Genomic DNA, 26,574 nt, shown 5'->3' on the forward strand with positions numbered 1-26,574 from the left:
AGAGAGTTGTTGCTCTTCTTTTCTTCGATCTCCTGTTGAGTTTGTAGGTGTTCAGAATGGTTTGATCCCTATCCAGCTGAATTCCTGAGAGGAGACGAAATCCAGGTCTCCTACTCCTCCGCCATCTTGCTCCGCCCCTGATAATAATTTATATTTAACACTTCAGTTACTCTACCCCCAGAGAAAGAAATCTAACTCAGACCCTGGGTTTCAGTATTACACTTTGTTTCATCTTGTTCTTTGTTTCTTTGGTTGTTGTATGTTTCTTTAGGCATCCTTATATCTAATGATAAAGTCACTTAGGCCAGAATATGCCATATTTTCCTCCACATCTTTATATTAGATATATCTTAACATTTTTACATTTAGGTAAAATTGAGATGAATCTACTTAATATTTCCAAAATAAGCTTATATTTTCTTTTAACTTACTATATTATTTGGATTTTATGGGTAAATATTCCTAGAATAATTAAATTTCAAACAAGTACAGACTAAATAAAGAGGGATGGCATACAATAAAATTTCCGCATACAAAAGGAAATCCCAACACCATAGTTAATGCTAGATGAAGACTGGAAGGAAGGTAAGATTTTTAATAGGCATAAAACATTTCTTTCACATATTTTAGGAACTATTCAAAGCAAAATATGGTAAGTGGAATCCAAAAATGTGAAAACCAATATATGAGTGTCAGCCTAACAATATGTTTATGAAACAATGTAAAAAATGAAAAGTAACTTCAAGTTCTAGTCCTCAGAAACCCAATCAGATTCCAGGTCTGGGTTCAAAAACATACAAGAAGAGTCTGTTATCATCTAACAGATAAACAAGGAAGATTACTGAGGTCTAATCAAAAGTCCTTAGGAAGCAACAAAAGGAGTTTTACTAGACAAATTTGGGATAATTTAAACATAGTGTTGGTGAACAAGCAATCAATCCAACAAATTTAAAAACATACTGACTATGTTTAGACGATGTCAGGAAACCAAAAATTTGAAATCATGTAAATAATTAAAAGAATCAAGCATCTATTCTGCTCTTCCTCTACAAGAACTATATATACCTAAGTGTAATAGACAGTTGATGAGAGTTAAGTTTTACTTTCTATATTTTCAGCTAATAGATAAAGAATGACAAACCTAGAATCTAATGAAATAATGAATCTCAATAGTAATCAACAAATCACTAGTGAACAGCTAATGGATACCTAGGTAACAGATATGTGAAGTTCACAATACTTGAGAGCTCATACTTGAGAGAAACCTAGACATCATTATCTCCTGATGAAAAACAATTGGAAGTACACAGCACAATCAATAAAGAATACCAGTCAAAAAAAAAGAAAAATGTGGATTTAAATCTTATCCAGCCTCTATATCTAACTACCATTCTACAGGAAATGCAGTCAAGAGAAAATATGTAAAAAAGTAGCAGCCAGTAAATCTATAAGGTGGGGATCTATAAAATACAGAGCAGCCTAGTGTCCTCTATTAATTCACTGTAAGGAGGGGAAAAAAAAAAATGAGAATTCATAGATTAGAAGATACCTAAGAAATATCAACTAAATGTACTTTTGGGAACACCTTTGAATCTTGATTATAAGAAACCAAATATGAAAAGAATGTTATGAAGTAAATATGGAAATTTGAATACTGATTATTTGATTATATAAAGAAGTAATGGTAATTTTTCAGGTGTGATAATAGTAATGCATGTGTGTTAAAACAAAAATTCCTTATTTTTTATTTTATTTTTTTTAAGATTTTATTTATCTGACAGAGAGAGACACAGCGAGAGAGGGAACACAAGCAAGGGGAGTGGGAGAGAGAGAAGCAGGCTTCCAGCTGAGCAGGGAGCCCGATGTGGGGCTGGATCCCAGGGCCCTGGGATCATGACCTGAGCTGAAGGCAGACGCTTAACGACTAAGCCACCCAGGCACCCAAAAATTGCTTATTTTTAAATTTTTTTTAATTCCTTAACTTTTAACAATGCATACTCAAACATCTACAGATGAAATAATGTGATGTTGGAGTTTGCTTTAAAATAATTTAAGTTGTACAATGAGATTAGCTAGATGAATGAAAAAGATGGGCTATTTGATGATAATTATTGAAGATGGGTAATGCGTACTTGGAAGTCTATTACATTGCTCTATTTTTTTTAAATGTAAACTTGAAATTCCTATAATAAAAATAACAAAATTATTTAAAATGTAATGTAATACAATGCTTATTAGAGATGCTTATCTCGAAAACAACTTCATTAATAATGAAAAACAAAGGGGTGCCTGGGTGGCTCAGTCATTAAGCATCTGCCTTTGGCTCAGGTCATGATCCCAGGATCCTGGGATCAAGCCCCACATCCAGCTCCCTGCTTGCTGGGAAGCCTGTTTCTCCCTCTCCCACTTCCCCTGCTTGTGTTCCTGCTCTTGCTGTCTCTCTGTCAAATAAATAAAATCTTTAAAAAAATTTTTAAAAAAATAATGAAAACAAATACTAATATGAAATGTTTTACTCTCTAATTCTCTGCATGGTCTTTTTTAATGTCAAAAATTGGTTTTGATAATTTATTGTATAATTTGTATGAGTGTGGTATGTATGTCATCTTATTTATTGCTCAAAACAGTTAACAAATGATATTTAAACATCAACAGATGTTTAGTTTCTGAATACCTATAAATTTGGTGAAGAGCCACCCAATTAGCCATTCAGAAGCAGCAAACTTCTGTAAAGGGATAATTGAATTTTAGGTTTTGTGGCAATACGATCTCTGTTACAACTATTCAACTCTTCTAATGTAGCACAAAAGCAGCCATAGATGATATGCAAATGAATGGCATGATCATGTTCCAAGGAAACTTGATTTACAAAAACAAGCAGTGGGGTGGATTTGGCCCATGAACTGTAGACGATAGTTTTCCAACCTCTGAAAAGTATGTATGGTATTCACCATACTTCAAATCAGTATAGTGTTGATAAAAGAATAAGAAAAAGACAAGAAGAGAAAGCCTAAAAGTAGATTTCAATATATGTAAAAACAATAAATGGCAAGGGTGGTATTTTAGTTCACTAAGAAAAAGATTATAAATTTCATCATTTTCATCAATAATGGTAACAAATTTAATATCCGTTAAGAAAAAAGATCATTTAGGCCCTTAGCCACATTATTTATGAAAGTATGTCCAGACTGATTAAATATTTAAACATGCAGAATAAAGCAATTACAGTCTTAGAAAAGCTTTATATAATCATGTACATTCAATGATTTGGGAAGTGTTCCTGAAAACTTTGAGGAAAAGGACATACCTGACTATATGAAAATTAGAACTTTTATGCAATAAAGTAGTTCATAAACAAAGTTAATATACAAATGATATACTTTGGTTAATATTTGCAATCTAGGTATGAGGGAATAACCTAACACTTAATGGAAAAGACAACCCAAAGCAATATAGAAAAGGATATGGTTGGCAGAAAATGTCAATGGCTTCCTCATGTATATGCTTGCTTTCTTCCTTAGTAACAGGAACCTGCTTTTAAGCCAGGTATTCTGTCAAAAGTTTAAAATATTATATTTTACAAACTATATTGTAACTACATACAGCAATACCTACCTTCTAGCCAATGTAATATAGGCAGGAAAAGTAAATATGTGCCTTTAAGGAAGATTTATTTTAAAAGAAGGAAGCAAGCACTTATTCCTCTTCTTACTTCCAAGTGTCTGGAATTTAACAGCTAAGGTTGCAGCTTGTGATAATGGACTCAGTGGCATATGCCAAGCAGGACAGAGCACAGAATAGACCCAGAACCCAAGTCACAACAGAAAGCCAATACTTGTACTGCTTACTTGTAGATCCCTTCTTTTCAATGCACTACTATTTTGAGTGTTTCATTTAATGTAGCTGAATCTAGATCGAATTAACAATAAGAACACAATTCATATAAAAGAAAAATGAACAGCCAATAAACACATGAAAAGATGCTCAAACTCAAATTAACAGTGAGATATTAGATAATATCCATCAGTCTGACAGAAATTTAAACAATTAATAATAACAACAGATGGCCTGGATATGGGGGTATACTCACATATTGCTAGAGGACTGTGAATTTTGATAGCCTTTTTAAGAAATTAAATGGATAACAGTAACAGAATTTTTGACCCAAAAAGTCTTCTGCTGGAAATCTACTTCATTCAAGGGAAGGAAAAAAAAAAAAAAAGAATTTAAAGATTTATGGATAAAGGTCCTGTATTTTATGTTGCATGGTTATAGTGGTAAAAATCAACAGAAACAATGTAAGTGTTATCAATGAGCATATGGATGAACCAACTATTGGCAGATTTATTATGAAGGAATTAAAATAAATAAGGTATACTAGTTAATGTGGCAGAATTTCCATGAGGTATGCTTAAATAATGAATGTGCATAATAATGAGCCGAGGCTTATAAAAACTAACAGTGATAACACACATGGATAAGTGTGGAGTTTGGGTATGTTTGATAGAACTAAAAAATATTTGTATTGCAGAATACAGAAAAAAAGATATATGTATAGACTGTGTAAAGGTCATTTACTCTAAATATGTAAACCCTATACATATCACATATATGATATACAAGCATAATGAGACATACAAAATTATAAGCTTATCACCAAGGATTACCTGGGGTAAGGACAGACTCTGATGTGGATAAAAAGGGGTAGAGCTAAGAAAAGAAGAAAAGAAAGCTTTATCTCACTTGAAAAGGGTCTATACAATGGTTTATATAATACTGTCATTGGGGTATGGTGTGTGTGTGTATGAGAGAGAAACAGAGAGAGAGAATGATGTAGGAATAATCACCAAAACACTAGTGGCCATTTTAGAATGATTACTAAAGATATTTTATAATTCAAAATAGTATGTATTATTTTTGCATCAGGTCTTTAACCTCAAATTGTATTATTTCATTTGTAAATAATTAAAAAATTATGTTAGTTACCTCAAGAATTTTCACAATCTAGAAGATATTTTGAGCACTGGAAGCTATGATGACATCAATATTTACACGCATTAGTATCTTTGCAGTCTCCAGGAAAGCAACTGAGACCACAGCGGCTGCTTAGAGTAGTGTGTTATACTGGTTTGTTTGGGGATTTTTATTTATTTATTTTTACATTTTAACTGAATAGATTTTGAGGCTTATTTGAAATTATATTAGTAAATTTATAAGAAAAATTGTTACTTTCTCCTTTTGAAAAAATGATACATTTTCGTACTTTAAAATGTTTCTAGAAACAAATAAGTGAACTAGTCAAGCTACATAGTAATTTATCCTTATAATTAATGGATGATGCATACAGCTGACTGCCCTACATACATCATTTCATACATTACATAAGATATAACAAAGTATATGTTATATTTATCCTTCATTAAGAACATTTAAATCATGAGCAGATAGAAACCAGAAACCTAATTACTTACAATAAGCTTATTTCTCCAGAGATATATCATATATTACAGCTAACATAATAGGTATCTTCTTTATTTCCTCTCCTAAAATATTTTTAGAAAGACATTTATTCCCTGTTGAGTGCAAACCAAGGAACTAATAGGAAAGTGACATGATCCTTCATACTTGATGGTGGCTACTAGATTTGAAAAACAGCCAAGGAAGTGAGTTGTTAGAAGGAAACTTGTCTTAAATATGGACAGTAGATAGAGGTGGAAGGACTATTTGCAAACCTAGGAAACAAGCTTATAAACTAATAATTTGTTTAAAAAAAAAAAGTGTGCAAAAGATAAAAAGAGCCCTAGCAACACAATATATTTTGGACATGAGGATAAGGAAAATTATGTCAAGTAAATAATAAATCTAGAAAATGGAGGTGAAATTCTCATTGGAGGCTAAGTACAAGCAATATTGTACCTGTTATAAAGTACTGAAAAGATGAGACAATGTGAGGGAAAGGGGACAAAGAGAAATCATACAGCTACTCTGGAAGTTGGAAATAATTCCCCAAACTACAGCTGTGGCTGCTACCATCTAAAGATGGCCTCTGTATAGAGAATAAGAGAACACCCTAATTTTAAAAATATGCAATCCAAAAGCCATTTAGAAAGGTCTGTTTTGGCCACTGCTGGCCCACAGATTTTTAAAAATGTACCATCCTTCATCCACTTCTTGTGGAGCTATTATCTCCTTGAATCTAGAATACTGAGGTCATATTCTCAGGATAGAAATTTTGGGATAAATAAGGGAGTTAACTAGATTGGAATGATGAGCAAATGAGATACAGATTTTCGAGAACCTCTCCATCCTTATGCTCTGCTTCACATTATTACCATGAGCATTAAGTCCCACTAAAAGAAATTTCCTTGAAAAAGTCCCACTAAAAAAATAAAAAGTTAAGTGATTTCACCCACTAATATTTGTACAATAGGGATTTTAGGAAACACTTCAACCTTAAAATAAGACTGGGCCCATAACAGATAGCACCAGCTAGGTGACACTATTTGCAAGGTTGGGTGGGGCAAGTTTCTCCAGAATGAATACTTTAATCAATATCCAAAAGGTCCAGGAATCAAGGGGTGGAAATGGAAGTGGCACTACTCACTGCTGCCCCTATGCTGTCAGACTCACTAGCAAAATTTCTGATTCCTGTTCCTATGACTTTATGCTCTGCTAGCCTAGAGATCTTAGTTTCAGAGAGAGAAATGTTTCCAGGAGGAGACACAACAATGATTCCATTGAACTGGAAATTAAGACATCACCTAACCATTTTGGGCTCCTCATGCTTCTGAATCAACAAGCAAGGAAGGAAGTTATAGTGCTGGCTGGGATGACTGGTCCTGAATACCAGGGTGAAATACTCTACAATGGAGGTAAGGAAGAGTATGTCTGGAATATAGGAAATGCCTTAGGTATCTCTTAGTATTACCATGACCAGCGATTAAAGTCAATGAAAAACTGTAACAACCCCATCTAGGCAGGACTGCTAATGGCCCAGATCCTTCAGGAATGAATAACCCCACCAGTGAAGTACCATGACCAGCTGAGGTACTTGCTGAAGGCAAAGGGAATACAGAATGAGTAGTATAAGAAAGCAGTTATGCAAACAATGGATCATGGAACACTACATCAAAAACTAATGATGTAATGTATGGTGATTAACATAACAAAAGAAAAAAAAAATTAGAGGGAACAGTATGCTGGGCTCATATAAGGAACAAAGCATGTTCCAAAAAGCCATAAGGAAAAACTTTATAATTAATGGCATTGGTTAGAATACTCAGAAGGGTTTTAGTTCAGAAATGAGAGATAAGTAGCACTAGATGAAATACTGTTCTGGTCCCACCAAAAAACTATTAAAAGACCTAAAGGATCAAACAGTTAACATGTAATCCAACTGTGCCCCAATATAAAGCTTCATAATATATACCAGACCCTTGAACAGCATGGGCTTAGACTATATGGGTCCACTTACATGCTAATTTTTTTACAGTACAGTATTATAAATGTATTTTCTCTTTCTTATGATTTTCTTAACATTTTCTTTACCTTAGTTTATTGTAAGAATAGTATATAATAAACATATACAAAAAAAAAGAAAGCAGTTACAAAAACAAGCTTACAACCATGTGACTTGTTATAAAAATAGGGATTGCCATTGTCATAAGTATTTCCCCTAGTATTCATAACAAAATAAGGGGAAATACTTAATATACATATATTAAGCAAATAACCTTTTTTTTTTTCTTTCTTGGTTTTTTCCTTCCTTTCTTATTCCCTTATCATATGACGAAAGTTGTATTGACTTTATATCAATATTTAAGTATTGTTCATTTTAAATCATAGCAGTTGAGTTACAAGATATCATGAGAAGAATAAAACCTTCAAGGACTTCACACCCTCATCTGGAGAAGGGACTAGTGTTTTCATTTGTATACAATATAGTTGTATCATGTTAGGTGAAATTATGATCTTGTTATTGCTTTTACTTGGAGATTAAGTATGGATTAAGAAGATGTATATAGGTGTCAAATTGACAAGTGGTGGACTTGTGATGGTTAATTCTATGTTGACTAAGGTAAGGAGTGCCCAGATAGCTGATAAGACATTATTTCTGAGTAAGTCTGTAAAGCTGTTTCTAGAAGACATAAGCATTTGAATTGGTAAACTGACTAAAGCAAATGGCCCTCCCCACTGTGATTAGACATCATCCAATCCACTGAGAACACAAATAGAACAAAAATGTAGAATAAAGGCAAATTCCATCTCTCTGCTTGAACTAACACATCCATCTTCTTCATCTGCCCTCAGACATAAGTGCTCCTGATTCTTGCTTGGGCTTTTAGACTGCAATCAGGACTTATACCATCAGCCCCCTAATTCTCAGGTCTTTGGATTCACACTGAATTATACCAGCAGCTTTCCTGGTTCTACAGCTTGCAGTCAGCAGAGTGTGGGATTTCTTGGGTTCCTTAGCCACATGAACCAGTATCTATAATAAATCTCCTCTTATACATATTTCTCTCTATATATATCCTATTGGTTATTTTTCTCAATTGGACCTTAAAATAATTGGCCCTATGACAGATCAAAATTCAGAACCTTAATGGTTTAATGTACTATGACATACAGCAGATTGGAAATTGTTTTTTGTTTTTTTTTTTACCATGAATAGACATCTTTCCAAAGAAGACATACGGATGGCCAACAGGCACATGAAAAGATGCTCAACATCACTGATCATCAGGAGATGTATGGAAGTGCTGATCACTAAACTGTACAACTGAAACTAACATTACACTGTACTGGAATTTATTATTTATTTATTTATTTTTTTGGATTTCTTTTTTTTTAATTTTATTATGTTATGTTAATCACCATACATTACATCATTAGTTTTTGATGTGGTGTTCCATGATTCGTTGTTTGCGTATAACACCTAGTGCTCCATGCAGAACGTGCCCTCTTTAATACCCATCACCAGGCTAACCCATCCCCCCACCCCCTACCCTCTAGAACCCTCAGTTTGTTTCTCAGAGTCCACAGTCTCTCATGGTTTGTTTCCCCCTCTGACTGTTTCTAATCAAGAACAAGTAGGGGCGCCTGGGTGGCTCAGTCAGTTAAGTGGCTGCCTTCAGCTCAGGTCATGATCCCAGGGTCCTGGGATCAAGTCCCGCATCCGGCTCCCTGCTCAGCAGAGATCCTGCTTCTCCCTCTCCCTCTGCACCTCCCCCTGCTCATGCTCTCTCTCTCTCTCTGTATCTCTCTGTCTCAAATGAATAGATGGAAAAAAAATCTTCAAAAAAAAAAAAAAGAACAAGTAAGTACTTCTGAAGACTAATTTAAGAAACCCAAAAATTACCTCAGATTTAAACAGAATCTCAACATGGCTATCTAAAACATTTGGAGGCTGTCTTCCAGAAAGAATCTCCTAATACGAAAAGGTGCTAGACCTTCCATATGCCTGGACTGGAAAGGTAGAGGATTAAAAATAAATAACTTTCCATGAAAAGGAATCTTTTCATTCATAGCATTAAGGTGAAAAAGCCTCCTCCAACTCAGGTGATACTAACCGAGCTCTGAAGACCAGATTTCTGATTCCAGTTTCAACCAGAAATGCACCACCTGGTGGGCCAACTTGATGCCAAAATGCCATCTAAAATACCTCTTTTCTTTAAAGGTTTTTTTTTTTTTAAAGATTTTATTTATTTATTTGAGAGAGAGAATGAGATAGAGAGAGCATGAGAGGGGGGAGGGTCAGAGGGAGAAGCAGGCTCCCCGCTGAGCAGGGAACCCGATGCGGGACTTGATCCCGGGACTCCAGGATCATGACCTGAGCCGAAGGCAGTCGCTTAACCGACTGAGCCACCCAGGTGCCCTATTTTTTATTTTTTTAAAAGATTTTATTTATTTATTTGTGAGAGAGAGAATGAGAGACAGAGAGCATGAGAGGGAGGAGGCTCAGAGGGAGAAGCAGACTCCCCGCCGAGCAGGGAGCCCGATGCGGGACTCGATCCCGGGACTCCAGGATCATGACCTGAGCCGAAGGGAGCCGCTCAACCAACTGAGCCACCCAGGCGCCCCTAAAATACCTCTTTTCAATGTGATGAATGCACCTCAGAACCCTGTGCTACGGAACCATTTATGTGATACGCAGCTTTAGAGCTGAACGTGTCTGACGTTCCATTTTCCCACATCCATCTGAATCATCTGCCCATAATTATGGGCTCCACTTAGTTACAGGGAAAAGGGGGGAATTAAATATTAAGGCTGGCTCCTAGGAGAGTCAGATTTGCAAATACTGCACTTCTCACATATAACGAAAGATAGAAAAAGATATTCAATCCTTTACAACCCCAAAGAATGAAGCAATAGCATCATCAACATTTAGGCTAATTCTACACACAGGCAAAAAGGGAAATAAAAATGAAAGTTTGTCTCTAGGAGAGTCAGATTTGAAAATTCCACCAACTCTCATATATTAAAATACTATAAAAATGTGCATTCCTTTCTGGCCCCAGAGAATGGAACAGCATCAATCATCTACACTAAGTAATTCAGGATTAGGCAAAGGGAAGTTATAGTTTTAAGTCAGATGTCTTCCTTTTTTCCTACTTCAGAGAAAAGACTTGGAACTGAGCAGAGAAAGCATTTTGATGTGAAGGACACTCCACATTGATACACTGAGTTTTAATTCAGGTAAGAGTTGAGTATTCTGGAAAGTCAAAGAGGGACTTTTACATTGTTTGCAATGTTTTTTGCAAGGTAGAGAATATATTCCTCCCATTTTATTTAAGAAGCCAAAATACATGAAGGTCAAAGTCCTCCAAAGAAGCAAAAACTACACTATCAGGGTGTGATACAAAAACAAAAAAAAGCAGACATAATGATGCTAATAAAACACTTTGACATCTATTGTACCACCTAGCAGTACCATCTTAGAAAAGGAAGTGTGCTGATTTCCTAGGGCTTTTACAACAAAATGATCATCAAATCTGGGGCATTTACTCTGGGAAATGTGCACAGTATTCTAGACAAGTATTTATAAATAGTCATTCTCCTAAAGGAAAGATGACAAGGAACAAAAACTGAAGCCCTTTTAAAAAGGCAAACACTTTAGCCGAGAAAGAACTGTCTTACTGTCATCGCTCTGAAGACCATTCTGTTTAATGGGAAAAAAAAATGTACTCAAAAAAGATAACAGAAAACTGGTCAAATAGACTGTAATTAATGCCATTTTTTTGAAAGCAGAAAATGTTTTTACTTCATGGACCTGGAGAATCAATTTGATTTTTTCAAGAAAATAAAAAAGGAAAAAACCCAATGCTAGTTTATAGAAAAGTTTCTTCCAAGGAGCCATTTTTGAAGCAATATTCATTAAATTAAAATTCTCATCATAAGATAATCACATGGTGCCTAAGTCAGACTCATCATCATCAAATATCACTACCCATCATCTATATTAAAAAGATCAGACTAAATTAATTTAAGTAATTAAAATAATTGAATTATTTACTTGCTAATTACATAACTATATTCCATTTGTGGATAAATATAGACATCATCATCAGCCTTTGAATGGCTACACTGCAGTCTTAAAATATTCCTAATTTTTAAATTTGGACTTTCATTTTTTTCTTCTTGAAGTCTTACCAGAAGATCTAACAGGATATTCCAATAATTAAGTTAGACACTGGAATTTGACAGTGGTATAAGAGCACCAGGGTTTGAAGAGCTATCTGGCTTAGTTAGAGTCTATAAAAATATACTTTGAACTATTTCAGCTTGAAAAAGGGGGCTATTTCACCAAATTCTTTCTACATCTCTAATGGGAGATAGAAAACTTATACACTTAAGTAGTACTATATATCCCCGGGTCTCCAGGGAGTCCAGTGGGAATTAATGTGATTAGGCTTATAAAACACACTGAGCCCTTAGACAGAAGCTGGCCTTTTTATAATCAGGATTTTAGTTAATTTTTGTGCCAGTGTGTCCACATTGACTTAATTTAGAAGTGTAGGCTGTCTACAAGATGTTGGATTTAGTGTTTAATCATTCTCCTGCCAGGCCCCCAAACCAACTCTATCTTCATCCTGAGAAGTCACCATCATCAACATTTAGGCTAATTCTACACACAGTCAAAAAGGGAAATAAAAATGAAAGTTTGTCTCTAGGAGAGTCAAATTTGAAAATGCCACCAATTCTCATATGGAATTGAATATTTATAATATTTAAAATATTTATAATATTTTAACATTCATTCACCTTCACTTCTGGGGGCCTCCAATATCTCCTCTGATTTTTTGCAATCATTCTTGTGAGCTACACCCGCAACTCTAACCTTGTAACTCTCATTTGAATCAACTTAGTTTCTTTTGGTGATATTTCATATCAACAGAGTCCTGTTACTACCAAATTTTTATCACCTTCCTTCTCCACTTTTTTGTTTTAGCAGAAACTTGGCATTTCCCAACATCCACAGCCATCTTGCCCAAGTGCCCATTATAAAAAGGCCATATTGTCTCTCCTGGCTCCTGATTATGTGTGAAAATGTAGTGAGGACATGATTCTTGCCAGCCAGGTCATTTCTCATTTAAAATACTGGCAGGAGAGCAAAAAGAACAGACTCTGCCTCACCCTGAGGAAGGAAGTTCACTTCTCTGAGCTGTAGTGTCTTCATTTGTAAAGTAGACAAAACCTCAAATTTTTCTAGGCTTCACTAACTTGTGTTTACAGATGGAGTCATGTTAATAATCATTACGAAGATTTCATTTAAATTCTCTTTCATCTGCTCCCATAACATCTTTACCCATCAAAAAAAGCAGTATAGAATCTTCGTTAAGTCTTACCCCTATTCCTGGCAAGGCTGCTCTCCAACATTGCCACTGCTCTGCTTGGTTCTGTTTCAATGAACTGCTTGGCCAGGGATCACCCACTTTAAGGTGGGAAGCTTGTTAAAATGCAGTTTCTGAATCCATAGATCTGGGGTGGAGCTTGAGGTTCTGCTTTTCTAAAATGCTCTCAATATGATGGTGATGCTGCTGGTCCAGGGGCTAAATCTGAGAGGTCACAGACGTTCAGATTAGTGTGCTAAACTCAATGTTTCCTTCTGGTGTCTATGATGCTATTACCATCACTCTGAGCCTTCTCAACAATGAGCAATCTGTGTCAAAAGAGTTGAAGGAGTTTCTCTCTCCATCACATTACTCATTTTCCTAAGTATTCCACCAGTTATTGCAGCAGCCTTTCTTCTTGCCAGCAGAACACACATGGTAACATACAGCTAAACTGGGGGAAAGCTTCCATCTATCACATCAGAAACTCCCATTTGATAACTAATGGTTTTTGATCGACCCACTTCGGCCTGGCATCTTCTTTGTTTTAGGAGGCATTCTTTGCCAAGAAAATCCTTAATCCTCCTTATAAATTATCTTCAATGTGTTTTGCCCAGTGAGTTCACCATATATTACTGGCCTGAACTTTAGTAGTAGGAAATAGCATAAGTACATCAGGTCTCCCATATTATAATTATTACTTTCAAGAGTTGTAATGTGAATTAAAAAATATGTACATCATATGGTTCACAATGTGTGTTCAAAAGTGTTATCTATTCTTACTGTCCATCAATACTTAATAAGCACTTGAAGTGATTGGCATTCAATAAACATTCCCCTTAGCAGTCGTAATTCTACAGTAGCAGCTAGCTGACTAGCAAATCCTAAATTTAAAAATGTGTTTTAAACATATATCCAGAAGATACACATGGAATAACAAGTATCTATTAGGGATATACTAGGGAATACACCAGATAAAAATCACTTCCATCATGGAGGGAACATTCTGGAGGGGGAATTAGAATCAAAACGTCATTTTAGTTTTTTGTTTGCATTAGCTATGAGCAAAGTTCCCATCTACAGTAAGCCCTTGGTACGCACACCTAAGCTCCTATTGTCAAAAATGCTGCCATCATCTTCACCAGTACAAAGAACAAGAGAGGTCAATCATCTTATATCCTAATTCCAACTCCTTTCTAAGAGATTCGTGGTTTTGCACAAGTAATTTAGCGTCTTTATTATGAGCTTCCTCATCTATAAATTATAAGCATTTGTATTAGCTCTAAACTTCTCCCCAACCATATTGATCTATTATATCATTATACACTTTTTACAGAAGTTCAAAACTGGGATCCATTTTCTGCTTCCTTGACAAGTTCAAGAACGGGCTTGTATGTTTTTTTTCCATCCCATATTTGCAGGAATCTGTACTAATTTTCATAATCACATTGTGGAGCTCACACCACAGTCGTTTCAAAGAAACTCTCTCCCTCAAGACATTCATGATAATATTCACTCTGTATCAGTCATCTCTGCCTTGTGTAACCATGTTTTATAATTTATCATCTCATACCATATTCTTATCCCAAGGTTTCAAATACCTTTTCACCCCCAGATCTCACAAAGTAACACATTTCCCTCTTTGTATTCATCAGAAACTTAGATGAAAATGCCTTCTAACTCACTCAACTCATTGGTTCATTTCTAGCTACTTCCATTTCCCCTGAAATGTATGGTCAGCGATTCCCATGTAATCCTTACTCCTCTCCACAATTAGGTTCTGTGATGCTATTAACAGTAGTCACCAGTCCCTGCATACACTCAGCTACTTCTCCAGAGACTCCCCTGGGCTGCAGAACATAGATGGAGAAAGCATCAACACCAGGCACCAATTCTGCCAAAAATGTATGTGTCTCATAGCAAGTACACTCTTAATGTTGCTTTAAGAGTGCTTTAGTCCTGTCTTGCTGATTATTTTTTTCCTGATCTATAAATCCTCTCCTTTTCGTCACTATTGACAGATATTCTTTCCTCTTATTCCCCTAATATGAACAGCCCACCAATACACTTTCCCTTTTCAGTTTTTGTTTGTTTGTTTGTTTGTTTGTTTGTTTAAACAGACAAAAATGGGTCTTTTCTCTTTCCATGGTTACTCTCAACTTTAATGTTCTTACTTTATTTCTTTCATTGCTCTTTGTAATATTCCTCCTTTCAATTTTACTATTGACCATATCTCCATATAAAGTACATGTCAGGGTGTGTGGGTGGCTCAGTTGGTTAAGCGTCCAACTCTTAATCCCAGCTCAAGTCTGGATTTCATGGTTGTGAGTTCAAACCCTCAAGCCCTGTGTTGGGCTCCATGATGGGCTTCAAGCCCATTTATAAATAAATAAATAAATAAATAAATAAATAAATAAATAAATAAATAAATAAATTGCAGATCATTTTCTGATTGGTATCTGGTGTTGACTTAATAACCCTGTTCTCTGTAAGGCTCTCATCCACACAATATTAATGTCACATAAACAGGTAAGGACATGCATTCATGAAGTATGTGGATTTTTTTTTTTCTAAATTTTATTTACTTTTGAGAGAGAGAGAATGACAGAGAGAGAGAATGAGAGGGGTGAGGGTCAGAGGGAGAAGCAGACTCCCTGCTGAGCAGGGAGCCCGATGCGGAACTCGATCCCGGGACTCCAGGATCATGACCTGAGCCGAAGGCAGTTGCTTAACCAGCTGAGCCACCCAGGTGCCCCAAAGTATGTGGATTTTTATACTATGACCAAAGTCAGTTGGAAATAAAACAGCCCAGCTGTACCCTAGAAGTTCCTAATCTCAGAAGTTTTATTTACTCTTTTAAAGGTGAACCAAGTTCTGGGGTGCTTAAGTGGTTCAGTCAGTTAAGCCTCGGACTCAGTTTTGGCTCAGGTCATGATCTCAGGGTCATGGTATCGAGCCCTTCATAGGGCTCCGTGCTCAGCACAGAGTCTGTTGGAGATTCTCTCCCTCTCTCTCTCTGCCCGTCCCCCTTACTCATGTACTCTCTCTCTCTCTCAAATAAATAAATAAAATCTTTAAAAAATAATAAGAAGATGAAACAAGTTCTTCCTGAAATAACCTTACCTTTGTAAACTGCAGAAACTCTTTCCCCAAACTCCTCCTTCATATTATTTTGACATGTTGCTCCACTGGAGTTTATATCATTTTCACCTGTATTTCTTAAAGTGGTGCCTTAGTCTTGCATTTGGGTTTGCGGGTTAGTTATCAAGGAAACTAAGAAACAGGCATGAGCAGATCACTTTTTAGTGAGATCCTTGCTCGGTTTGTATCATGTAGTAGAACATCCATACTGCTATAGGTGTGGTCCCAATACCAGAAGCTTTTCACACCTAGAAGCTTATTTGAAAATCAGAATTGTAGGCCCTACCCCCAGACTTACTAGGTCAGGATCTTCATTTTAACAAAATCTCCTTGGTGATTCCTGTGTATATTAATGTTTGAGACTGATCTAGTCCTTCTCACTACTCTGGTGGGTGGTAAAAACGGGAAAAAAATCTGCAAGTCTGTCATTTACTTTTTCCCGTTTTGTCTTTCTCAAACTCTCTTCAACTTATATCCTAATAAATTCATTGGCTTATACAGTTTCATTTCTACAAACCAACTTTGATTACTTTTCCATTTTTGATACAAGAGATGCTTCTGATCAGTACTACATGCCTAACTCCTCGAACAGTTACCACGAGCAAACTTTTTTACCACCCACTCACCCAGTGACCCTATATAGATGATTACCACCAATCTATTATGTGTTGCCAATTATCTCCAAATTTATAAATCATAGACAGCAAAATCAGATGATTTAGGAATTGGAAGGGGTTTGGAGATCATTAATCCAACTCCTCTCATGGTGTCTGGCACAAAGTATGCCCTTAATAAATATTTACCGAATACAAGAAAAAAAGAGACAAAGAGAAAACTGATTTTGTAGAGGATAAATAATTATTTATCAATAGCAGAACAAAGACTAGAATCCAGCCTCTGAAATCCTCCCCAGTTCTCCTTGCTCTGAATTAACCAGTTCAGTCCTTGTTAGCACTGAATCTCAATCTTGGCTGCAAAAGAGAACCACCTAAGAAGCTTTAAACATACTGATTCCTGAATCTCAAGAATTCTAAGAGTTCTCATCACAAGGAAAAAAAATGGTTTTTATACCTATATAAGATGATGGAAGTTCACTTACTGTAGTAAGCATTTCACAATATCAAGTCATTATGCTATACACCTTAAACTTATACAGTGTTATATGTCAATTACATCTCAATAAAACTGGAAAAAAGGGGAAAAAATTACAACTATCCTCTCTTGCACAGGATTGTTAATTCCCACCCCCACCCCAGCCTCTGCAATTTCCCAGGAAATCAATAGCTCAAATATATGTTAATTTTAATAATTTTTTAACTAATTTCTCTGGCCTCATTCCCTGTCTTAAGCAGTGATATAGCCTAATTCTCCTACAGCAAAATCCCCATCATTTTATTTTAACTTCAGAAACATTTTAATAACTCATATTTTCTATGATATAAAATAAAAATCTTATATAAATTATGTAAGATGTAAACAGACCAATATTTCATTTAAAATACAAAGACTGAGGGGCACCTGGGTGGCTCAGTCAGTTGAGCATCTGCCTTCGACTCAGGTCATGATCCCAGGGTCCTGGGATCAAGCCCCACATCAGGCTCCCTGTTAAGCAGGGAGCCTGCTTCTCCCTCTCCCTCTGCCTGCTGTTCCCCCTGCTTGTGCTCTCTCTCAGTCTCAAATAAATAAAATCTTTAAAAAAAATAAAAAATAAATAAAATAAAATACAAGGATTGAAACACTGTTTAAAAACTATATTATGTTTATAACAGTCATGCCTTAAGTAGGAGGACATAGAAAAGTAGAAAATGAAGAGATGGGAAAAGATAACTTTCTCCAAAAAAACCACTAGTGAAGCTATATTTACATCAGAAAAATGTTTTGAAACAATATCCCCTAAAATAGAAGAAAATTTAATGTGTCAATACAAAAGGAAAGATTAAAATTATCAAAAATATCTGCTTTTTATCGTCTCAAAATATTTAAAGAAAAATTACAAAACTCAAGGAGAAATAGACAAATCCAAGATTTTAACATCTCTCACAATAATTATAAGATAAACAAAATAAATAAGAAGACTTCTGCTTCCAAACGGAAGTAGAAAGTTCTAAAAGATTACTGACTTCTTAAAGCAAAAAATAGTAACAATGTATTTTGGAGTTTGGGGAACGTGTTGATATAATAATTGTACTAACAGTAGGAAAGAGTATTGGATAGATAATATAATGAATATTAGAGATAGATATCAAAGGTGAATATTGCAAACTCTAGAGCAGTCACTAAAACAGTAGACGTGAAATTGTAGATGGAAAAGCAATAGAGAAGATAAAATGGAATATTTTAAAATGTTCAGTTAATACAGAAGAAGAAGGAACAAAGAAGAAAAGAAACACATGCAAAGCTTCTTGGCAACTCATACCTATAGCAGAGCCGCCATACGTGGGACTGAGTGGTGTGGGGATAATGAAAGTAGCCATGGTTCAAATGCCAGTCTCTTGCTGTTCTTACAAAAATATAGTAGATATTCTGGAATGGATGTTTCTGTTTGTTGTATTCCCTTATGGTTAATTTCTGTAGACCTTATTTTTTTTTAAGTTTACTTATTTATTTTAAGTAATCTCTACACCCAACAGGGGGCTCAAACTCACCCCAAGATCAAGTCACATGCTCTTCTGACTGAGCCAGCCAAGGACCCCAATTTCCATAGACTTTTGATATCTTATAATTTTCATATAACTTGTTTGGCTGAGGAGTTTTGCCAAGCGCCTTACTTCATCTTCCTGGAAGTTAATCACCACCATTAATTTTTTTTTTTTTTTTAAGTAGGCTCCACCCTGGGCATAGACCCCAACACAGAGCTGGAACTCATGACCATGAGATCAGGACCTGAGCTGAGATCAAGAGTTGGACACTTAATAGACTGAGCCACCCAGGTGCCCCTGTTTAATTTTTTTTAGTAATCTCTGTACCCAACATGGGGCTTGAACTCATAACCCCAAGATCAAGAGTTGGATGCTCTATGGACTAAGCCAGCCAGGTGTCCCTTCCACCATTCATTTTTTAAAAGCTCTAATTTCATTTGGTCAGTTGTGGAAAAAAATAAAAAGAATTATCCCTTTAGGTCTTCATCTAATAAGATAAAATAAAAACAGAATCTTAATAATCTCATATACTTAATTCTTAAAATGCACTAGATCTTGCATTGAAAGCACAGAGTTTAAGAAAATGATAAAATAAACTTATATAATAACATGATAGAATAGCCACTATTGATCAAATTGAGTATTATTAATTTGATTCCTACTTACTAAAGAGGCATGGATAAAAACAATAAATTAAAAATGGTTCCTTATATATTTGTGGGCCTACCACCTAACCTGGGGAAAATACACATATTCACATACTCCAAATTCTACACTTTCAGAGGCTTTGCTGCCCTTCTGAAGCCCATTCACAAATCCCAGTGAAAGGATTCTTATATATATATACATAACCAAAGATGAAATTTAAAACAATGAACTTCGGAGGCCCAAAGATCCACTGTGCCAAAATAATGAATGAAATTAATATTGTTACAGATGTCTTGAAACATAAATTATAGAAATATAATTTATATAATTTATTTTGAGTTTCTCAAAGGGATACTTCCCCTAATTAACATTTTCTATTCAATTTATATGTATTTTTGAATAGGTAATGCATATATGGTATTCATAAATCAAAAACATACACAAAATTATATAGTAAAATGTTTCCTTCTAATCCCTGTGTTCATACATCCAGTTCCCACATTACACCTCCAATAATACCCATAACAGCATCTGATGTAAACTACTGAAACACTGTTACTAATGGTGATTTATATGGCAATCTTTATATTCAATCACCATTCAAAGCTCCTCTCATATTAACTCATTTATTCCTCAAGTAACCAAATGAGCTAGGTACAGTATTGTCTCCATTTTATAAGTAAGGAAGCTAGAGCAAAAGGATTAAATAATTTGCCCAAGTTTCTACAGCCAGCAATGATCCAGCTGTGCAGCAACAAAATGAAAAATGACAGCTTCATCACCAGATCTGGCATGCAGGGATCTAGGATAGCTGCGGAAACTAGCTATAGAGCCCTAATGAGCACAGCCAAGATGTCCACCGCACACTACAGAAAGGAACTTCTATGTTTAAGAATCGAAAATCACCAATTGCCAATGGCTGTAACTGTCAGAAGTCATGCCCAGTAGTTGTCAGTGTAAGTCAGAATTGGAAGGAACAGGATCCAGTCCCAATTAAAAAAGAGCCAGAGAAAGCAAACAGGTCACCAGTGGTCCAAAGCTAGAGGATGACTAGGAGATGTTGGCTAACCAAAGACTTTTGTAGATAGAGATCTAGTTCTTCAAGCTGGGCCCACATAAGGGAAAAAGGAATGCTCAAATTTGTAAATGAGGTAGGGGTCAATGAGCCCTAAGAAAGAACCAGCACTCCATATATTCAGGAAAGGAACAGGGGCATGGACATCTAGCAGCCACTTCTGAGCTCTAGTGCTACCCACATCACTGTCCAGTGTAGTAGTCACTAGCCACATGGGGCCATTTAAATTTAAATTAACTAAAGTTAAACAATTGAAAATTCAGTTCCTCCCTCACATTAGCCACATTTCAAGTGTTAAATAGTACAAATGGCTACAAGTATCATATTAAACAACAGTGCTACAGGATAACAACTTTATCAAATATCCCCCTTGTTAAATAAGGGTGATTTTGTTCTTTACTATTGTTTTACATCAAATTTTAGAATGAACTGACTCCAATCCTAATGTGGACAATATGTATACACAACCATGAAATTTAGGAATGTACAGTCAGAAGAAAACAAAGCACTGAAGCCACCATTCTTGTCTAAAGTAACATTCCATCATGTTTTGTTTCTCTCGATCCTTAGAACTCACAAACTCCAGGTGTAATGGCTGAGGAGCCCTTCCAAAGAAACTCCTGCCCCATGGAAAGGTATTCACAGGAGTTAGAATTTTTCCTGGCTTTTTTGTTTCCCTTAGCTGAACAATTCCTAAGCCACAAAATTGAAACTTTAAGAGAATGAAATCCAACTATAAACTATAACCTATAGTTTATATACTATAAACTATAAAAATAACACTTTCATCGGTTGAAAATTAATTCCCTTAGCTTGCATTTTTCCCCTCATAAACATGCACACTCCCTACTTAAAAAGAGCCTTGAGAAACTACAAGGGGCTAAAATGCAAAATCTATTGCAGGATTCATTTTTCCATTCAGCAGAAGTAGTGATAAGAATTTGAAATATTCATTAAGGAAACTATTAAAATAGATCATCTTTGTTGATTAATGTGGCCCAGCACAGGATACTTTAAACAACACTCTACACATCAGTTTCCATTTCTGAAAAATGGGGATAAGACTAATATCTTTCTGAAAAATGGGATAAGACTAATATCTTCCTCTAGGATTTTGAGATTTTGAAAAATGTAAAACTCTTCTAAATGAACTTCAATGTCTTGTAACCGCAATTGCGACTCAGGGCTTCGACAAATGAGAAAAAGAAGCGGCACAGATTAAACATATTGCTGGTCAATTTTCTTTCACAGCATCGAGAAACATCCAGATAAAATAATTTAAAAACTCGTGGAATATGTAACTTCTGTGACTTCTTACCACCTTTCAATTACTGTTAGTAATACGGATTTTCCTTATGTGAATAAAACAATGCTGGTTAAATTTGGAGAAATGATCTCTGATCTTACTGATTAAAAGAAAATATCCATGAACTAATATACAACCAGACATATTTAATACTGACACAAAATATGCCTTGATAACAAAGTTGGTAACTTTAATTTTAGGAAATATTCAGCCATAATGGGAAATGAGAGAAGTAAAAATAAATTTAACATGGTATTATAATTGGATTTACATTTCTAACTAGAAACTGACATATATATCATAAAAGAAATGTATTTTGTAATTTAAGTGAATAGTGGGTATTAGTTCTAGACATTAAAACTGCAGTGCGAATTTTTTAAAAAAACACTATTCTCTTGTATGAAGGGAGCTTCAGCTTCATCTCATTCCTGGTTTCTAAAAATAGAAATTGCATGTTTATACTAAAAATTTCAGAGCTAAAGAAGTAAGAAACTAAGCAGGATCATATGATAGTAAAGTTTAGTAGCCCATGGACTGAAAATCCTAAATATATCTTCCTTGTGTGATGCTTTTCTTGTACTCTGATATTTATCATCTCTTACCTATGTAAAATGTGTTTCACTGACTGATAATTAACACTATCAAACCAAGGAATGAGTAAGTGGTGGGAGAAAATGCCCAAGTGGGTTTCCTGCACTGGATGGAGGATAGATTAGAGACTTCTACGTTCCATCCAATTACATGGTTTTCCTGATGGTACCTTTTACCCCTCCTTTGTTAACCCCTTATAGAAATTCCTAATGTAATTTACTGCTCTACTTCCCTTGGTTTTCTTTAGCTTGGTACACAAAAATGTCCCTATGAGAGAACATTTCATTAGTGGCAGTAGCATCTCATTGTCTTATACCTGGTCACAAGCACCTTCCTGTATAAAACAATACTGGAAACCAGACAGCATGAGGATTCTGAGACCAGCCATTCTCTAAAAAGTCAGAAAAGGAAGTCAAATTTAAGAATGTGCATTTTCAAGCCTTCCAGTCATGATACATAATATATATATTACTTATGTAATATAATAATATTGATATAGTAAGCAAAATGTATATTTTGAGAAAAATAAGTATGATTTCATAAGCCAAAGAGAGCAAAATGGCTCCCTGACAAATTATCATGTGCTGACCAGCCAGCTGAAATACAATCATTGGTACCCAGACATTTGGCAGTTATCCTGCAGATAGAATTACTGTCATCACACACAACTTGTCTTCTCATGTATTGATTTGTGTGGATCATATCTCTATTCAATCAATACCAACACATTAGGAGAAAGTCTTTTAAAAATTCTTTCTGATCGGATCCTATCTCACATTAGAAAAACAGTTCTTCTGTGATTGAATGTACATTGCATAATTATTCCAAAGTGGGCTTTTTTTTTTAGTGTCATTGGATCAAAGAAGAAATTCTAGAATGTTTGAGTAATAAGACACCCCAAGTAAATTAAGAACGTATTTACTTAGCTCTCAAGCTAGTGAAAGTCAAACTCATTAATCTTAGTAAATACCACCAAGAAAAACTGCCAGTAGGAAAAAGATACAAAATGTTGGCACGAACAACTGAAAATTGCTTTACGCACTGTTCTGGTATGCTGTTATATTTTACAGTTAGAGAAATAGCATACATTTTGCATTTTTAAATAAAGTTTTTTAGGGCGCCTGGGTGGCTCAGTTGGTTAAGCGACTGCCTTCGGCTCAGGTCATGATCCCGGAGTCCTGGGATCGAGTCCCACATCGGGCTCCCGGCTCAGCGGGGAGCCTGCTTCTCCCTCTGACCCTCTCCTCTCTCATGCTGTTTCTCGCTCGCTCGCTCTCTAATAAATAAATAAATAAAATCTTAAAAAATAAATAAATAAAATAAATAAAGTTTTTTAGCTTTTTTGATATCATTTTAAAATTAGGCTAAAGGTATAATATAACGTATAAACTTGCCCAATCACTATGTTGTACACCTGAAACTAATGTAATATTGTGTGTCAACAATACTTCAATAAAAACAAATAAATAAATAAAAACTAAAGGTATAACAGCACTCATAAAATTTAGCAACTGCCTGTGGGAGAGAATCTTACTGTAATTTTAATCCCCCATGTCTCCCCTACAAATGATTTGCAAACACTTGTAAGGAGAGCTTAATTTTGCAGTTATGTTTCTGGGAAGGATGGAAGGTGAGATGAATGAGGATATTTTCCCAATGTTTATAACAGGACTACTATGTGAGAAAAAAGGGGAGGGAAGAAGAAACAGAAACATTTTATTATGATTGCTACTGTGATCACATTAACAATTCCAATCCAAACTAAACCTATGTTTGGTGCTTAATGTGTATTGATCAAGTTGTATTCCTTCCATGAGATATTTTTTCATTTTCAAAGAATAACATATTTGATTTTTATGTAAGCTCATCTTAATATTTAAATATAACCCCTATATAAACTAGACTGGATAGGTATTATTTACCACCACCACCCCCGAAACTTGTAACTCTTCCCGCATTCTTGAACTGAGTACATGGCTCCATGTCCTGCTTTGTGTACATACAGACCAGACTACAGAGCACATAAGAACAAATTCTCTGCTAGATTCTCACTAGACTATTAATACACAACTAGGATAGATAGCCAGGTTATGCCAGAAAATGAAGAATGGAATAATTCTATGAGCAGTTGCTTTACATATGAGTAATGTTTTCCAAAAGGAAAATTAGACTCCATTCAATTGATCCTTTCTTATTATTTTTTTCTGATAGCTACATCTTTCTAGGTACTCTTCCCTCTCTATCCCTACACAAAGCGTTCAAAGTAGATTAGGAACCCTATCAATACCAGTGCAAACAATTTACCTTCTAATAGTTCTTTCTGTCCTACAAGGCTCTGCACTGTATCTCCCAATCCTCTTTGCCTTGGAGAGCTGCGGCCTCCTGGTCGGCCTTTCTGTCAACCCCTGACCTATTCACATCACGGGATGAAAGTCAGTCCTACATAAGAAAGAAGAAGTGTAAATACCTACCAGAATGCTGGACATTCTTCCTATCATTATTCAAACTAATAATGAAATCCTGGTTTTTCTCTCAATAGCATAGTGGTTTGACTATACTCCATAGTCTAACAAACTCTTTCTTTTTTTTTTTTTTTTAAATAGAAAGACCTTATAATTTTGGCATATTAGTTAACATCCATTAACCTCAGCTCTTTCATTTGTTGGAAGAGAATGATAAGGTAACTTCCCTCTCACATCTCTAAGAAGATAAAATTAGATTAAACTGTATGTAAATAATTCCCACAGTTCTTGCAGATCATAGTCATTAAATGCTGTCTCTTTATAGTAGTAAGAGAAGGAAGAATAGGAGTAAAGTAGTAGTCTATCTTCTGATTCACATGGCATCCCTTATGTTCTTTTTTTTTTTTAAAGATTTTTATTTACTTCTTTGACAGAGAGAGAGGGAACACAAGCAGGGGATTGGGAGAGGGAGAAGCAGGCTTCCCACAGAGCAGAGAGCCTGATGCAGGGCTTGATCCCAGGACCCCGGGATCATGACCCAAGATGAAGGCAGATGCTTAACAACTGAGCCACCCAGGCGCCCTGGCATCCCTTACGTTCTTATCAAGGCAAAACTTCCTAATATACATGGAACCACTACAACTCCCAAAAGCAAAGTAAAGAAGAACGTTGGCCATATAAGTTACCAGGTGGTTGTATTGTGGCAACTTGGTTAAGCTGGGAACTACATTTCCCTAAATTCCCTTCTTTGAATTGCCCAAGTTAGAGTTAACCAGAAGTTGAATTTCCACAAGATTTATTTTTTTAAGACTTATTTATTCATTTTATGGGTGCCTGGGTGGCTCAGATGGTTAAGCATCTGCCTTCGGCTCAGGTCATGATCCCAGGGTCCTGGGATCGAGTCCCGCGTCAGGCTTCCTGCTCGGAAGGGGGCCTGCTTCTTCCTCTCCCTCTGCTGCTCCCCCTGCTTGTGCTCTTTCACTCTCTCTGTCAAATAAATAAATAAAATCTTTAAAAAAAAAGACTTATTTATTCATTTTAGAGAAAGAGGGAGAGAGCACGCAAGTAGGGTGAGGGGCAGAGGGAGAGAATCCTCAAGCAGACTTCCCGCTGAGCCCAGTGTAGGGCTCTCTGTTCCAAGACCCGTAAGATCATGACTTGAGCAGAAGAAACCAAGAGCCAGTCCCTCAACTGACTGAACCACCCAGGCACCCTGAATTTCCATAAGATTTAGAAAATAGAAGTGAAGCAACTGTCATAACTTTCTGACAGTCTTTTTGCAAACAGATGTGGTGACAAACAGATACACAGATGCCCTGTGGGTTCCATGCAGTTTCCACTCCTCTGCTCCGTGTATAGCTCTTCTTCCTAATTGACCTTGTGACCAAACACAGATCCAGGCCCACAACAGATGCTTATCTGTGAACTCTTAGAGAGGGGAAGTTACACAGAGTTCTCCCTATGAACTTACCTTTTTGGTCACACTTGTGCAGGTGAATGTGATTGGCTTCTTGGATTGGCTGGTTAGTGACTTCTCCAAATTTCCTTCCAGAATTTTACTCCCCAACAACTCCACAATTGTGTAAGGTATGGTCCATTCCTATAGCTCCATTATCCCATAATACTCATAGTATTAAGTGTGAATTGTGGGCCAGAATATCTCTGTTAAAATTATTTCTCCCTACATGCCTATGGTTGCTACAATCATCATTATTTGGTATTTAGCACAGAAGACAGTTAAAAAGTTTAATATTATCTGGCATAAAAATTATGCTACCATTAGAAATATAAAGCATGGGATAAAAGCTTAAGAATGATGTGTTAAGGGACACCTGGCTGGCTCAGTCAGAAGGGCATGCTAGTCTTCATCTTGGGATTG

The 26,574-nt window shown here is 35.8% G+C and overlaps 1 protein-coding gene across 2 annotated transcripts in view; it reads right to left on the bottom strand.

The window, feature by feature from the left end:
• LRFN5 (leucine rich repeat and fibronectin type III domain containing 5) overlaps positions 1-26,574 on the bottom strand; it is a 220,573-nt gene that overhangs the window by 135,517 nt on the left and 58,482 nt on the right. The gene's annotated exons all lie outside the window — the stretch shown is intronic.

Source organism: Leptonychotes weddellii, chromosome 9 (genome assembly GCF_054177405.1).
Source record: "Leptonychotes weddellii isolate Sample4059 chromosome 9, ASM5417740v2, whole genome shotgun sequence".
Lineage (NCBI taxonomy): Eukaryota > Metazoa > Chordata > Mammalia > Carnivora > Phocidae > Leptonychotes > Leptonychotes weddellii.